Source organism: Triticum dicoccoides, chromosome 3A (assembly GCF_002162155.2).
Source record: "Triticum dicoccoides isolate Atlit2015 ecotype Zavitan chromosome 3A, WEW_v2.0, whole genome shotgun sequence".
Taxonomy (NCBI): Eukaryota; Viridiplantae; Streptophyta; class Magnoliopsida; order Poales; family Poaceae; genus Triticum; species Triticum dicoccoides.
The window spans coordinates 598,631,636-598,649,292 of record NC_041384.1 but is presented as its reverse complement, the minus strand read 5'-3'; the positions used below and the strand labels follow the sequence as shown (position 1 = coordinate 598,649,292).

General features: G+C 44.0%; 1 pseudogene; it reads right to left on the bottom strand.

Moving 5' to 3' along the window:
* Positions 1 to 17,657, bottom strand: part of LOC119272643 — a 72,270-nt pseudogene that overhangs the window by 16,530 nt on the left and 38,083 nt on the right.

The window sequence follows — 17,657 nt, the reverse complement described above, 5'->3', positions numbered from 1 at the left end:
TTTTCTTTATGTAGTTGGCAATATAAGGATTTTCAATACAATTCACCCCACAATACATATAAATTTTCTCTAGATCAAAATCAAGAAATCTATCAAGATTAAACTTTGGAATACCCTCAGTTATATGTTTCATTTCCTCATACCCCAAAAGAAGACTAAGCTCTTTATGATGGTCAAGGGTAATCAAATTATCACAATTTTTGGATACGATTCGGTCATGAAACAATTTGCATGGGAGATTTAAATGACCATGTTCATTGCAAAGTTCACAAGGGGCGCGAAAAATATTGAATTTTTTAGCACAATCATCAAGACTTTCTTGCAACAATTTAGTTTCTAAGTACTTATGCCTCTTGCAATATCTATCTTCCCTATTTGGTGTGTACTTACAAACCCAATGTACTCCACAAAAATTGACATGTTTATAGGAGACATCATAACTAGTGCAATCATCATTAGTATCATGGATATTCAAAGAATTCGTACTAACAACATTGCAATCATGCTCATCGTTCGAAGATTTAGTGCCAAACATTTTATAGATTTCTTCTTCTATCACTTGAGCACAATTATCCTTTCCATCATACTCACGAAAGATATTAAAAAGGTGAAGCGTATGAGACAAACTCAATTCCATTTTTTTATAGTTTTCTTTTATAAACTAAACTAGTGATAAAACAAGAAACTAAAAGACTCGATTGCAAGATCTAAAGATATACCTTCAAGCGCTAACCTCCCTGGCAACGGCGCCAGAAAAGAGCTTGATATCTACTACACAACCTTCTTCTTGTAGACGTTGTTAGGCCTCCAAGTGCAGAGGTTTGTAGGACAGTAGCAAATTTCCCTCAAGTGGATGACCTAAGGTTTATCAATCCGTAGGAGGCGTAGGATGAAGATGGTCTCTCTCAAGCAACCCTGCAACCAAATAACAAAGAGTCTCTTGTGTCCCCAACACACCCAATACAATGGTAAATTGTATAGGTGCACTAGTTCGGCGAAGAGATGATGATAGAAGTGGTATATGGATGGTAGATAATAGTTTTTGTAGTCTGAAAATATAAAAACAGCAAGGTAACAAATGATAAAAGTGAGCGTAAACGATATTGCAATGCGTTGAAACAAGGCCTAGGGTTCGTACTTTCACCAGTGCAAGTTCTCTCAACAATAATAACATAATTGGATCATATAACTATCCCTCAACATGCAACAAAGAGTCACTCCAAAGTCACTAATAGCGGAGAACGAACAAAGAGATTATGGTAGGGTACGAAACCACCTCAAAGTTATTCTTTCCAATCAATCCGTTGGGCTATTCCTATAAGTGTCACAAACAGCCCTAGAGTTTGTACTAGAATAACACCTTAAGATACAAATCAACCAAAACCCTAATGTCACCTAGATACTCCAATGTCACCTCAAGTATCCGTGGGTATGATACAATATGCGTCACACAATCTTAGATTCATCTATTCAAACCAACACAAAGGACCTCAAAGAGTGACCCAAAGTTTCTACCGGAGAATCACGACGAAAACGTGTGCCAACCCCTATGCATAGGTTCATGGGCGGAACCCGCAAGTTGATCACCAAAACATACATCAAGTGAATCACGTGATATCCCATTGTCACCACAGATACGCACGGCAGACATACATCAAGTGTTCTCAAATCTTTAAAGACTCAATCCGATAAGATTACTTCAAAGGGGGAACTCAATTCATTACAAGAGAGTAGAGGGGGAGGAGAAACATAAGATCCAACTATAATAGCAAAGCTTGCGATACATCAAGATCGTGCCAAATCAAGAACACGAGAGAGAGAGAGAGAGATCAAACACATAGCTACTGGTACATACCCTCAGCCCCGAGGGAGAACTACTCCCTCCTCGTCATGGAGAGCACCGGGATGATGAAGATGGCCACCGGAGAGGGATTCCCCCTCCGACAGGGTGCCGGAACGGGTCTAGATTGGTTTTCGGTGGCTACGGAGGCTTCTGGCGGCAGAACTCCCGATCTATTGTGCTCCCTGGAAGTTTTAGGGTATATGGAGATATATAGGCGGAAGAAGTACATTAGGGGGGCCACGAGGGGCCCACGAGGGTGGAGGGCGCCCCCCCCTACCTCGTGGCCTCCTCGAAGCTTCCCTTACGTGCACTTCAAATCTTCTGGGCTTCTTTCCTTCCAAAAATGAGTTCCGTGAAGTTTCAGGTCAATTGGACTCCGTTTGATTTTCCTTTTCTTTGAAACCCTAAAACAAGGTAAAAACAGAAACTGGCACTGGGCTCTGGGTTAATAGGTTAGTCCCAAAAATGATATAGAAGTGTATAATAAAGCCCGTAAACATCCAAAACAGTAGATAATATAGCATGGAGCAATCAAAAATTATAGATACGTTGGAGACGTATCAGGGCCGGGTCAACCCCAATGGCAGGTTACAAAAGAAGCCCAATAATATTCAAGGTGATAGTTTATTAAGACATGTAGAAGGCCTAAGCCCAGAGGCAGCTTAAGGCCCAATATTGTAAACCGCCGTATGTAAAGAAAGACTTGTAAACAAAGGCATATAAAATAAGTGACCGAGATGGACACGTTTTATGAGCCGGCCGGGACTCTGTAGGCCGCCAGGCGTCAACCCATGTATATAAGGGGACGACCCGGCGGCGGCTTAGGACAAGAAACAAGAGATCGATAGCCAAGCTAGCGGATTCGCTCCTTGGTCATCGAAACCTGGTAATACAACATCAACTGGACTAGGCCTTACCTTCACCGAAAGGGGCCGAACCAGTATAAACCTATCGTGTCCTTTGTCCCGATTAACCCCTTTAAGCTTCCTAGTTGCGATGGCCCTACGACTAAGTCCTTTCGCTAGGACATCTGCCATGACAACTCCACGACAAATACCTAGTTCAATCTCGTTACCGGCAAGTCTCTTTACTCGTTTCGTAATACATCATCCCATAACTAACTCATTAGTTATCATGCTTGCAAGGCTTATTGTGATGTGTATTACCGAGAGGACCCAGAGATACCTCTCTGACAATCGGAGTGACAAATACTAATCTTGATTTATGCCAATTCAACAAGTACCATTAGAGACACCTGTAGAGCACCTTTATAATCACCCAGTTACGTTGTGACATTTGGTAGCACACAAAGTGTTCCTCCGATATTCGGTAGTTGCATAATCTCATGGTCATAAGAACATGTATAAGTCATGAAGAAAGCAATAGCAGTAAACAAACGATCAAGTGCTAAGCTAACAGAATGGGTCAAGTCAATCACATAATTCTCCTAATGATGTGATCCCATTGATCAAATAACAACTCATGTCTATGGTTAGGAAACTTAACCATCTTTGATCAATGAGCTAGTCAAGTAGAGGCATACTAGTGACACTATGTTTGTCTATGTATTCACACATGTATTATGTTTCCGGTTAATACAATTCTAGCATGAATAATAAACATTTATCATGAAATAAGGAAATAAATAATAACTTTATTATTGCCTCTAGGGCATATTTCCTTCAGTCTCCACTTGCACAAGAGTCAATAATCTAGATTACATAGTAATGATTTTAACACCCATGGAGCCTTGGTGCTGATCATGTTTTGCTCATGGAAGAGGCTTAGTCAACGGGTCTGCAACATTCAGATCCGTATGTATCTTGCAAATCTCGATGTCTCCCACCTGGACTTGATCCCGAATGGAGTTGAAGCGTCTCTTGATGTGCTTGGTTCTTTTGTGAAATCTGGATTCCTTTGCCAAGGCAATTGCACCGGTATTGTCACAAAAGATTTCCATTGGACCCGATGCACTAGGTATGACACCTAGATCAGATATGAAATCCTTCATCCAGACTCCTTCATTCGCTGCTTCCGAAGGAGCAATGTACTCCGCTTCACATGTAGATCCCACCACAACGCTTTGTTTAGAACTGCTCCAACTGACAGCTCCACCGTTTAATATAAACACGTATCCGGTTTGCGATTTAGAATCGTCTGGATCAGTGTCAAAGCATGCATCAATGTAACCATTTACGATGAGCTCTTTGTCACCTCCATAAACGAGAAACATATCCTTGGGCCTTTTCAGGTACTTCAGGATGTTCTTGACCGCTGTCCAGTGATCCACTCCTGGATTACTTTGGTACCTCCTTGCTAGGCTAATAGCAAGGCACACATCAGGTCTGGTACATAGCATTGCATACATGATAGAGCCTATGGCTGAAGCATAGGGAACACTTTTCATTTTCTCTCTATCTTCTGTAGTGGTCGGGCATTGAGTCTTACTCAACTTCACACCTTATAACACATGCAAGAACCCTTTCTTAGCTTGATCCATTTTGAACTTCTTCAAAACTTTATCAAGGTATGTGCTTTGTGAAAGTCCAATTAAGCGTCTTGATCTATCTCTATAGATATTGATGCCCAATATATAAGTAGCTTCACCGAGGTCTTTCATTGAAAAACTTTTATTCAAGTATCCTTTTATGTTGTCCAGAAATTCTATATCATTTCCAATCAGCAATATGTCATCCACATATAATATTAGAAATGCTACAGAGCTCCCACTTGCTTTCTTGTAAATACAGGCTTCTCCAAAAGTCTGTATAAAACCATATGCTTTGATCACACTTATCAAAATGTTTATTCCAACTCCGAGATGCTTGCACCATAAATGGATCGCTGGAGCTTGAACACTTTGTTAGCTCCCTTTGGATCGATAAAACCTTCAGGTTGCATCATATACAACTCTTCTTCTAAAAATCCATTCAGGAATGCAGTCTTTACATCCATTTGCCAAATTTCATAATCATAAAATGCGGCAATTGCTAACATGATTCAGACGGACTTAAGCATCGCTATGGGTGAGAAGGTCTCATCGTAGTCAACTCCTTGAACTTGTCAAAAACCTTTTTGCAACAAGTCAAGCTTTGTAGACAGTAACATTACCATTAGCGTCTGTCTTCTTCTTAAAGATCCATTTGTTCTCGATGGCTTGTCGGTCATCGGGCAAGTCAACGAAAGTCCACACTTTGTTCTCATACATGGATCTCATCTCAGACTTCATGGCCTCAAGCCATTTTGCGGAATCTGGGCTCATCATCGCTTCTTCATAGTTCGTAGGTTCGTCATGGTCAAGTAACAAGACCTCCAGAACTGGATTACCATACCACTCTGGTGCGGATCTTGCTCTGGTTGACCTATGAGGTTCGGTAGCAACTTGATCTGAAGTTTCATGATCATCATCATTAGCTTCCTCACTAATTGGTGTAGATGTCACAAGAACCGGCTTCTGTGATGAACTACTTTCCAATAAGGGAGCAGGTACAGTTACCTCATCAAGTTCTACTTTCCTCCCACTCACTTCTTTCGAGAGAAACTCCTTCTCTAGAAAGGATCCATTCTTAGCAACGAATATCTTGCCTTCGGATCTGTGATAGAAGGTGTACCCAATAGTTTCCTTTGGGTATCCTATGAAGACACATTTCTCCGATTTGGGTTTGAGCTTATCAGGTTGAAGCTTTTTCACATAAGCATCGCAGCCCCAAACTTTAAGAAATGACAACTTTGGTTTCTTGACAAACCATAGTTCATAAGGTGTCGTCTCAACGGATTTTGATGGTGCCCTATTTAACGTGAATGTAGTCGTCTCTAAAGCATAACCCCAAAACGATAGCGGTAAATCAGTAAGAGACATCATAGATCGCACCATATCTAGTAAAGTACGATTACGACGTTCGGACACACCATTACGCTGTGGTGTTTTGGGTGGTGTGAGTTGCGAAGCTATTCCGCATTGTTTCAAATGTAGGCCAAACTCGTAACTCAAATATTCTTCTCCACGATCAGATCGCAGAAACTTTATTTTCTTGTTACGATGATTTTCCACTTCACTCTGAAATTCTTTGAACTTTTCAAATGTTTCAGACTTATGTTTCATTAAGTAGATATACCCATATCTGCTCAAATCATCTGTGAAGGTGAGAAAATAACGATACCCGCCGCGAGCCTCAATATTCATCAGACCACATACATCAGTATGTATGATTTCCAACAAATCTGTTGCTCGCTCCATAGTTCCGGAGAACGACGTTTTAGTCATCTTGCCCATAAGGCATGGTTCGCAAGTACCAAGTGATTCATAATCAAGTGATTCCAAAAGTCCATCAGTATGGAGTTTCTTCATGCACTTTATACCAATATGACCCAAACGGCAGTGCCACAAATAAGTTGCACTATCATTATCAACTCTGCATCTTTTGGCTTCAACATTATGAATATGTGTATCACTACTATCGAGATTCAACAAGAATAGACCACTCTTTAAGGGTGCATGACCATAAAAGATATTACTCATATAAATAGAACAACCATTATTCTCAGATTTAAATGAATAACCATCTCGCATCAAACAAGATCCAGATATAATGTTCATGCTTAACGCTGGCACCAAATAACAATTATTTAGGTCTAAAACTAACCCCGAAGGTAGATGTAGAGGTTGCGTGCCGACGGCGATCACATCGACTTTGGAACCATTTCCCACGTGCATCGTCACCTCATCCTTAGCCAGTCTTCGCTTAATCCGTAGTCCCTGTTTTGAGTTGCAAATATTAGCAACAGAACCAGTATCAAATACACAGGTGCTACTGCGAGCTCTGGCAAGGTACACATCAATAACATGTATATCACATATACCTTTGTTCACTTTGCTATCCTCCTTATCCGCCAAATACTGTTGGGGAATGTAGTAGAATTTAAAATTTTCTACGCATCACCAAGATTAATCTATGGAGTTACCTATCAACGAGGGAGAGGGGAGTGCATCTACATACCCTTGTAGATCGCGAGCGGAAGCGTTCAAGAGAACGGGGTTGATGGAGTCGTACTCGTCGTGATCCAAATCACCGATGACCTAGCGCCGAACGAACGGCACCTCCGCATTCAACACACGTACGGTTGGGAAGACGTCTCCTCCAACTTGATCCAGCAAGGGGGAAGGAGAGGTTGATGGAGATCCAGCAGCACGACAGCGTGGTGGTGGAAGAAACGGCGATCTCGGCAGGGCTTCGCCAAGCTTCACGAGAGGGAGAGGTGTCACGGGAGGGAGAGGGAGGCGCCAGGGGTTAGGGTGCGGCTGCCCTCCCTCCCCCCACCATATATAGGACCCCCAGGGGGGGCGCCGACCCTAGGAGATGGGATCTCCAAGGGGGGAGGCGGCCAAGGGGGGTGGAGTGCCCCACAAGCCAAGTGGGGCACCCCCACCCCTAGGGTTTCCAACCCTAGGCGCAGGGGGAGGCCAAAGGGGGGTGCACCAGCCCACTAGGGGCTGGTTCCCCTCCCACTTCAGCCCATGGGGCCCTCCGGGATAGGTGGCCCCACCCGGTGGACCCCCGGGACCCTTTCAGTGGTCCCGGTACAATATCGATAACCCCCAAAACTTTCACGATGGCCGAAACTTGACTTCCTATATATAAATCTTCACCTCCGGACCATTCCGGAACTCCTCGTGACATCCGGGATCTCATCCGGGACTCCAAACAACTTTCGGTTTACCGTATACTAATATCTCAACAACCCTAGCGTCACCGAACCTTAAGTGTGTAGACCCTACGGGTTCGGGAGACACGCAGACATGACCGAGACGACTCTCCGGTCAATAACCAACAGCGGGATCTGGATACCCATGTTGGCTCCCACATGTTCCACGATGATCTCATCGGATGAACCATGATGTCGAGGATTTGATCAATCCCATACAATTCCCTTTGTCAATCGGTACGTTACTTGCCCGAGACTCGATCGTCGGTATCCCAATACCTCGTTCAATCTCGTTACCGGCAAGTCACTTTACTCGTACTGTAATGCATGATCCCGTGATCAACCACTTGGTCACATTGAGCTCATTATGATGATGCATTACCGAGTGGGCCCAAGAGATACCTCTCCGTCATACGGAGTGACAAATCCCAGTCTCGATTCGTGCCAACCCAACAGACACTTTCGGAGATACCCGTAGTGCACCTTTATAGTCACCCAGTTACGTTGTGACGTTTGGTACACCCAAAGCACTCCTACGGTATCCGGGAGTTGCACAATCTCATGGTCTAAGGAAATTATACTTGACATTCGGAAAAGCTATAGCAAACGAACTACACGATCTTTGAGCTATGCTTAGGATTGGGTCTTGTCCATCACATCATTCTCCTAATGATGTGATCCCGTTATCAATGACATACAATGTCCATAGTCAGGAAACCATGACTATCTTTTGATCAACGAGCTAGTCAACTAGAGGCTCACTAGGGACGTGTTGTGGTCTATGTATTCACACATGTATTACGATTTCCGGATAACACAATTATAGCATGAACAATAGACAATTATCATGAACAATGAAATATAATAATAACCATTTTATTATTGCCTCTAGGGCATATTTCCAATAGTCTCCCACTTGCACTAGAGTTAATAATCTAGTTACATTGTGATGAATCGAACACCCATAGAGTTCTGGTGTTGATCATGTTTTCCTCTAGGGAGAGGTTTAGTCAACGAATCTGCCACACTCAGGTCCGTATGTACTTTACAAATATCTATGTCTCCATTTTGAACACTTTCACGAATGGAGTTGAAGTGACGCTTGATATGCCTGGTCTTCCTATGAAACCTGGGCTCCTTGGCAAGGGCAATAGCTCCAGTGTTGTCACAGAAGAGAGTGATTGGCCCCGACGCATTGGGTATGACTCCTAGGTCGGTGATGAACTCCTTCATCCAGATTGCTTCTTGTGCTGCCTCCGAGGCTGCCATGTATTCCGCTTCACATGTAGATCCCGCCACAACGCCTTGCTTGCAACTGCACCAGCTTACTGCCCCACCATTCAAAACATACACGTATCCGGTTTGTGACTTCGAGTCATCCAGATCTGTGTCGAAGCTAGCATCGATGTAACCCTTTAGGACGAGCTCTTCGTCACCTCCATAAACGAGAAACATATCCTTAGTCCTCTTCAGGTACTTCAGGATATTCTTGACCGCTATCCAGTGTTCCATGCCGGGATTACTTTGGTACCTTCCTACCAAACTTACGGCAAGGTTTACATCAGGTCTGGTACACAGCATAACGTACATGATAGACCCTATGGCCGAGGCATAGGGGACGACACTCATCTTTTCTCTATCTTCTGTCGTGGTCGGGCATTGAGCCGTGCTCAATATCGTACCTTGCAACACAGGCAAGAACCCCTTCTTTGACTGATCCATATTGAACTTCTTCAATATCTTGTCAAGGTACGTACTCTGTGAAAGACCAATGAGGCGTCTCAATCTATCTCTATAGATCTTGATGCCTAATATGTAAGCAGCTTCTCCAAGATCCTTCATTGAAAAACACTTGTTCAAGTAGGCCTTTATGCTTTCCAAGAATTCTATATCATTTCCCATCAACAGTATGTCATCCACATACAATATGAGAAATGCTACAGAGCTCCCACTCACTTTCTTGTAAATGCAGGCTTCTCCATAAGTCTGCGTAAACCCAAACACTTTGATCATCTCATCAAAACGAATGTTCCAACTCCGAGATGCTTGCACCAGCCCATAGATCGAGCGTTGGAGCTTGCACACCTTGTCAGCGTTCTTAGGATCGACAAAACCTTCTGGCTGCATAATATACAATTCTTCCTTAAGGAAACCATTAAGGAATGTCGTTTTGACATCCATTTGCCATATCTCATAATCATAGAATTCGGCAATTGCTAACATGATTCGGACGGACTTCAGCTTCGCTACAGGTGAGAAAGTCTCATCGTAGTCAACCCCTTGAACTTGTCGATAACCCTTAGCGACAAGCCAAGCTTTATCGATGGTTACATTACCATCCGCGTCTGTCTTCTTCTTAAAGATCCATTTATTTTCTATGGCTCGCCGATCATTGGGCAAGTCAGTCAAAGTCCATACTTCGTTTTCATACATGGATCCTATCTCGGATTTCATGGCTTCCAGCCATTTGTCGGAATCTGGGCCCACCATCGTTTCCTCATAGTTCGAAGGTTCACCGTTGTCTAACAACATGATTTCCAAGACAGGGTTGCCGTACCACTCTGGTGCGGAACGTGTCCTTGTGGACCTATGAAGTTCAGTAGCAACTTGATCTGAAGTTTCATGATTATCATCATTAACTTCCTCTCTAGTCGGTGCAGGCACCTGAAGAACATTTTCTTGAGCTGCACCACTCTCCGGTTCAAGAGGCAATACTTCATCAAGTTCTACTTTCCTCCCACTTACTTCTTTCGAGAGAAACTCTTTCTCTAGAAAGGATCCATTCTTGGCAACAAAGATCTTGCCTTCGGATCTGAGGTAGAAGGTATACCCAATAGTTTCTTTAGGGTATCCTATGAAGACGCATTTTTCTGATTTGGGTTCGAGCTTTTCAGGTTGAAGTTTCTTGACATAAGCATCGCATCCCCAAACTTTTAGAAACGACAACTTAGGTTTCTTCCCAAACCATAATTCATACGGTGTCGTCTCAACGGATTTCGACGGAGCCCTATTTAAAGTGAATGCGACAGTCTCTAAAGCATAGCCCCAAAATGACAGCGGTAAATCGGTAAGAGACATCATAGATCGCACCATATCCAATAGAGTGCGATTACGACGTTCGGACACACCATTATGCTGAGGTGTTCCAGGCGGCGTGAGTTGTGAAACTATTCCACATTTCCTTAAGTGCGTGCCAAATTCGTGACTCAAGTATTCTCCCCCACGATCTGATTGCAAGAACTTGATTTTCCTGTCACGTTGATTCTCAACCTCACTTTGAAATTCCTTGAACTTTTCAAAGGTCTCAGACTTGTGTTTCATTAAGTAGACATACCCATATCCACTCAATTCATCAGTGAGGGTGAGAACATAACGATAGCCTCCGCGAGCCTCAACACTCATTGGACCGCACACATCAGTATGTATGATTTCCAATAAGTTGGTTGCTCGCTCCATTGTTCCTGAGAACGGAGTCTTGGTCATTTTACCCATGAGGCATGGTTCGCACGTGTCAAATGATTCGTAATCAAGAGACTCCAAAAGTCCATCCGCATGGAGCTTCTTCATGCGTTTGACACCTATATGACCAAGGCGGCAGTGCCACAAGTATGTGGGACTATCATTATCAACCTTACATCTTTTGGTATTCACACTATGAATATGTGTAACATTACGCTCGAGATTCATTAAGAATAAACCATTCACCAGCGGGGCATGACCATAAAACATATCTCTCATATAAATAGAACAACCATTATTCTCGGATTTAAATGAGTAGCCATCTCGAATTAAACAAGATCCTGATACAATGTTCATGCTCAAAGCTGGTACTAAATAACAATTATTGAGGTTTAAAACTAATTCCGTAGGTAAATGTAGAGGCAGCGTGCCGACGGCGATCACATCGACCTTGGAACCATTCCCGACGCGCATCGTCACCTCATCCTTTGCCAGTCTCCGCTTATTCCGCAGCTCCTGCTTTGAGTTACAAATGTGAGCAACCGCACCGGTATCAAATACCCAGGAGCTACTATGAGTACTGGTAAGGTACACATCAATTACATGTATATCACATATACCTTTAGTGTTGCCGGCCTTCTTGTCCGCTAAGTATTTGGGGAGGTTCCGCTTCCAGTGACCACTTCCCTTGCAATAAAAACACTCAGTCTCGGGCTTGGGTCCATTCTTTGGCTTCTTCCCAGCAGCTTGCTTACCGGGCGCGACAACTCCCTTGCTGTCCTTCTTGAAGTTCTTTTTACCCTTGCCTTTCTTGAACTTAGTGGTTTTATTCACCATCAACACTTGATGTTCCTTTTTGATTTCCACCTCCACTGATTTCAGCATTGAATATACCTCAGGAATGGTCTTTTCCATCCCCTACATATTGAAGTTCATCACAAAGCTCTTGTAGCTCGGTGGAAGCGACTGAAGGATTCTGTCAATGACCGCGTCATCCGGGAGATTGACTCCCAGCCGAGTCAAGCGGTTATGCAACCCAGACATTTTGAGTATGTGCTCACTGACAGAACTATTTTCCTCCATCTTACAGCTGAAGAACTTGTCGGAGACTTCATATCTCTCGACCCGGGTGTGAGCCTGGAAAACCATTGTCAGCTCTTCGAACATCTCATATGCTCCATGTTGCTCAAAACGCTTTTGGAGCCCCGGTTCTAAGCTGTAAAGCATGCCGCACTGAACGAGGGAGTAATCATCAGCACATGACTGCCAAGCGTTCATAACGTCTTGGTTCTCTGGGATGGGTGCGTCACCTAGCGGTGCTTCTAGGACATAATCTTTCTTGGCGGCTATGAGGATGATCCTCAGGTTCCGGACCCAGTCCGTATAGTTGCTGCCATCATCTTTCAGCTTGGTTTTCTCTAGGAACGCGTTGAAGTTGAGGGCAACGTGGGCCATTTGATCTACAAGACATATTGTAAAGATTTTAGACTAAGTTCATGATAATTAAGTTCATCTAATCAAATTATTCAATGAACTCCCACTCAGATAGACATCCCTCTAGTCATCTAAGTGAAACATGATCCGAGTCAACTAGGCCGTGTCCGATCATCACGTGAGACGGACTAGTCAACATCGGTGAACATCTTCATGTTGATCATATCTTCTATACGACTCATGCTCGACCTTTCGGTCTTCCGTGTTCCGAGGCCATGTCTGTACATGCTAGGCTCGTCAAGTTAACCTAAGTGTATTGCGTGTGTAAATCTGGCTTACACCCATTGTATTCGAACGTTAGAATCTATCACACCTGATCATCACGTGGTGCTTCGAAACAACGAACCTTCGCAACGGTGCACAGTTAGGGGGAACACTTTCTTGAAATTATTACGAGGGATCATCTTATTTAAGCTACCGTCGTTCTAAGCAAATAAGATGTAAAACATGATAAACATCACATGCAATCAAATAGTGACATGATATGGACAATATCATTTGCTCCTTTTGATCTCCATTTTCGGGGCTCCATGATCATCGTTGTCACCGGCATGACACCATGATCTCCATCATCGTGTCTTCTTGAAGTTGTCTCGTCATCTATTACTTCTACTACTATGGCTAACGCTTTAGCAATAAAGTAAAGTAATTACATGACGTTTATGTTGACACGCGGGTCATAAATAAATTAAGACAACTCCGATGGCTCCTGCCGGTTTTCATACTCATCGACATGCAAGTCGTGATTCCTATTACAAGAACATGATCAATCTCATACATCACATATATCATTCATCACATCCTTTTGGCCATATCACATCACACGACACATGCTGCAAAAACAAGTTAGACGTCCTCTAATTGTTGTTGCAAGTTTTTACGTGGCTGCTATAGGTTTCTAGCAAGAACGTTTCTTACCTACGCCAAAACCAGAACGTGATATGCCAATTTCTATTTACCCTTCATAAGGACCCTTTTCATCGAATACGATCCAACTAAAGTGGGAGAGACAGACACCCACTAGCCACCTTATGCAACTAGTGCATGTCAGTCGGTGGAACCAGTCTCATGTAAGCGTACGTGTAAGGTCGGTCCGGGCCGCTTCATCCCACGATGCCGCCGAATCAAGATAAGACTAGTAACGGCAAGTAAATTGACAATATCGATGCCCACAACTGCTTTGTGTTCTACTCGTGCATAGAAACTACGCATAAACCTAGGTCATGATGCCACTTTTGGGGAACGTAGCAGAATTTAAAATTTTATACGCATCACCAAGATCAATCTATGGAGTTACCTATCAACGAGGGAGAGGGGAGTGCATCTACATACCCTTGTAGATCACGAGCGGAAGCGTTCAAGAGAACGGGGTTGATGGAGTCGTACTCGTCGTGATCCAAATCACCGATGACCTAGCGCCGAACGGACGGCACCTCCGTGTTCAACACACGTACGGTTGGGAAGACGTCTCCTCCAACTTGATCCAGCAAGGGGGAAGGAGAGGTTGATGGAGATCCAGCAGCACGACGGCGTGGTGGTGGAAGCAACGGTGATCTCGGCAGGGCTTCGCCAAGCTTCACGAGAGGGAGAGGTGTCACGGGAGTGAGAGGGAGGCGCCAGGGGTTAGGGTGCGGCTTCCCTCCCTCCCCCAACTATATATAGGACCCCCAAGGGGGGCGCCGGCCCTAGGAGATGGGATCTCCAAGGGGGGAGGCGGCCAAGGGGGGTGGAGTGCCCCACAAGCCAAGTGGGGCGCCCCCACCCCTAGGGTTTCCAACCCTAGGCGCAGGGGGAGGCCCAGGGGGGGCGCACCAGCCCACTAGGGGCTGGTTCCCCTCCCACTTTAGCCCATGGGGCCCTCCAGGATAGGTGGCCCCACCCGGTGGACCCCCGGGACCCTTCCGATGGTCCCGGTACAATATCGATTACCCCCGAAACTTTCCCGATGGCCGAAACTTGACTTCCTATATATAAATCTTCACCTCCGGACCATTCCGGAACTCCTCGTGATGTCCGGGATCTCATCTGGGACTCCGAAAAACTTTCGGTTTACCGTATACTAATATCTCAACAACCCCAACGTCATCGAACCTTAAGTGTGTAGACCCTACGGGTTCGGGAGACACGCAGACATGACCGAGACGACTCTCCGGTCAATAACCAACAGCGGGATCTGGATACCCATGTTGGCTCCCACATGTTCCACGATGATCTCATCGGATGAACCACGATGTCGAAGATTCGATCAATCCCGTACATTTCCATTTGTCAATCAGTACGTTACTTGCCCGAGACTCGATCATCGGTATCCCAATACCTCGTTCAATCTCGTTACCGGCAAGTCACTTTACTCGTACCTTAATGCATGATCCCGTGATCAACCACTTGGTCACATTGAGCTCATTATGATGATGCATTACCGAGTGGGCCCAAGAGAAACCTCTCCGTCATACGGAGTGACAAATCCGAGTCTCGATTCGTGCCAACCCAACAGACACTTTCGGAGATACCCGTAGTGCACCTTTATAGTCACCCAGTTACGTTGTGACGTTTGGTACACCCAAAGCACTCCTACGGTATCCAGGAGTTGCACAATCTCATGGTCTAAGGAAATTATACTTGACATTCGGAAAAGCTATAGCAAACGAACTACACGATCTTTGAGCTATGCTTAGGATTGGGTCTTGTCCATCACATCATTCTCCTAATGATGTGATCCCGTTATCAATGACATCCAATGTCCATAGTCAGGAAACCATGACTATCTTTTGATCAACGAGTTAGTCAACTAGAGGCTCACTAGGGACGTGTTGTGGTCTATGTATTCACACATGTATTACGATTTCCGGATAACACAATTATAGCATGAACAATAGACAATTATCATGAACAATGAAATATAATAATAACCATTTTATTATTGCCTCTAGGGCATATTTCCGACAAATACTTGGGGCAGTTCCGCTTCCAGTGACCAGTCTATTTGCAGTAGAAGCACTCAGTCTTAGGCTTAGGTCCAGACTTGGGTTTCTTCTCCTGAGCAGCAACTTGTTTGCCGTTCTTCTTGAAGTTCCCCTTCTTCTTCCCTTTGCCTTTTTTTCTTGAAACTGGTGGTCTTATTGACCATCAACACTTGATGCTCCTTCTTGATTTCTACCTCCGCAACCTTTAGCATCACAAAGAGCTCGGGAATAGTCTTATTCATCCCTTGCATATTATAGTTCATCACAAAGCTTTTGTAGCTTGGTGGCAGTGATTGAAGAACTCTGTCAATGACACTATCAACAGGAAGATTAACTCTCAATTGAGTCAAGTGATTATGATACTCAGACATTTTGAGTATATGCTCACTGACAGAACTATTCTCCTCCATCTTGCAGCTATAGAACTTATTGGAGACTTCATATCTCTCATTACGGGCATTTGCTTGAAATATTAACTTCAACTCCTCAAACATCTCATATGATCCATGACGTTTAAAACATCATTGAAGTCCCGGTTCTAAGCAGTAAAGCATGGCACACTGAACTATCAAGTAGTCATCAGCTTTTACTCTGACAAACGTTCTTAACGTTGTCAGCAGTATCTGCAGCAGGCCTGGCACCCAGCGGTGCTTCCAGGACGTAATTCTTCTGTGCAGCAATGAGGATAATCCTCAAGTTACGGACCCAGTCCGTGTAATTGCTACCATCATCTTTCAACTTTGCTTTCTCAAGGAACACATTAAAATTCAACGGAAAAACAGCACGGGCCATCTATCTACAACAACATAGATAAGCAAAAATACTATCAGGTACTAAGTTCATGATAAATTTAAGTTCAATTAATCATATTACTTAAGAACTCCCACTTAGATAGACATCCCTCTTGTCATCTAAGTGATCACGTGATCCATATCAACTAAACCATGACCGATCATCACGTGAAATGGAGTAGTTTTCAATGGTGAACATCACTATGTTGATCATATCTACTATATGATTCACGCTCGACCTTTCGGTCTTAGTGTTCCGAGGCCATATCTGCATATGCTAGGCTTGTCAAGTTAAACCCGAGTATTCTGCGTGTGCAAAACTGGCTTGCACCCATTGTAGATGGACGTAGAGCTTATCACACCCGATCATCACGTGGTGTCTCGGCACGACGAACTTTGGCAATGGTGAATACTCAGGGAGAACACTTTTATCTTGAAATTTAGTGAGAGATCATCTTATAATGCTACCGTCAAACAAAGCAGAATAAGATGCATAAAGGATAAACATCACATGCAATCAATATAAGTGATATGATATGGCCATCATCATCTTGTGCTTTTGATCTCCATCTCCGAAGCACCGTCATGATCACCATCGTCACCAGCGCGACACCTTGATCTCCATCGTAGCATCATTGTCGTCTCGCCAACTATTGCTTCTACGACTATCGCTACCGCTTAGTAATAAAGTAAAGCAATTACAGGGCGATTGCATTGCATACAATAAAGCGACAACCATATGGCTCCTGCCAGTTGCCGATAACTCCATTACAAAACATGATCATCTCATACAATAAATATAGCATCATGTCTTGACCATATCACATCACAACATGCCCTGCAAAAACAAGTTAGACGTCCTCTATTTGTTGTTGCAAGTTTTACGTGGCTGCTATGGGCTAAGCAAGAACCGTTCTTACCTACGCATGAAAACCACAACGATAGTTCGTCAAGTTGGTGTTGTTTTAACCTTCTCAAGGACCGGGCATAGCCATACTCGGTTCAACTAAAGTTGGAGAAACTGACACCCGCCAGCCACCTGTGTGCAAAGCACGTCGGTAGAACCAGTCTCGCGTAATGACATGCTGGTAAGCAGTATGACTTGTATTGCCCACAACTCACTTGTGTTCTACTCGTGCATATAACATCTACTCATAAAACCAGGCTCGGATGCCACTGTTGGGGAACATAGTAATTTCAAAAAAATCCTACGCACACGCAGGATCATGGTGATGCATAGCAATGAGGGGGGAGAGTGTCGTCCACGTACCCTCGTAGACTGTTAAGCGGAAGCGTTATGACAACGCGGTTGATATAGTCGTACGTCTTCACGATCGACCGATCCTTAGTACCGAACGTACGACACCTCCGCGTTTAGCACAAGTTCAGCTCGGTGACGTCCCG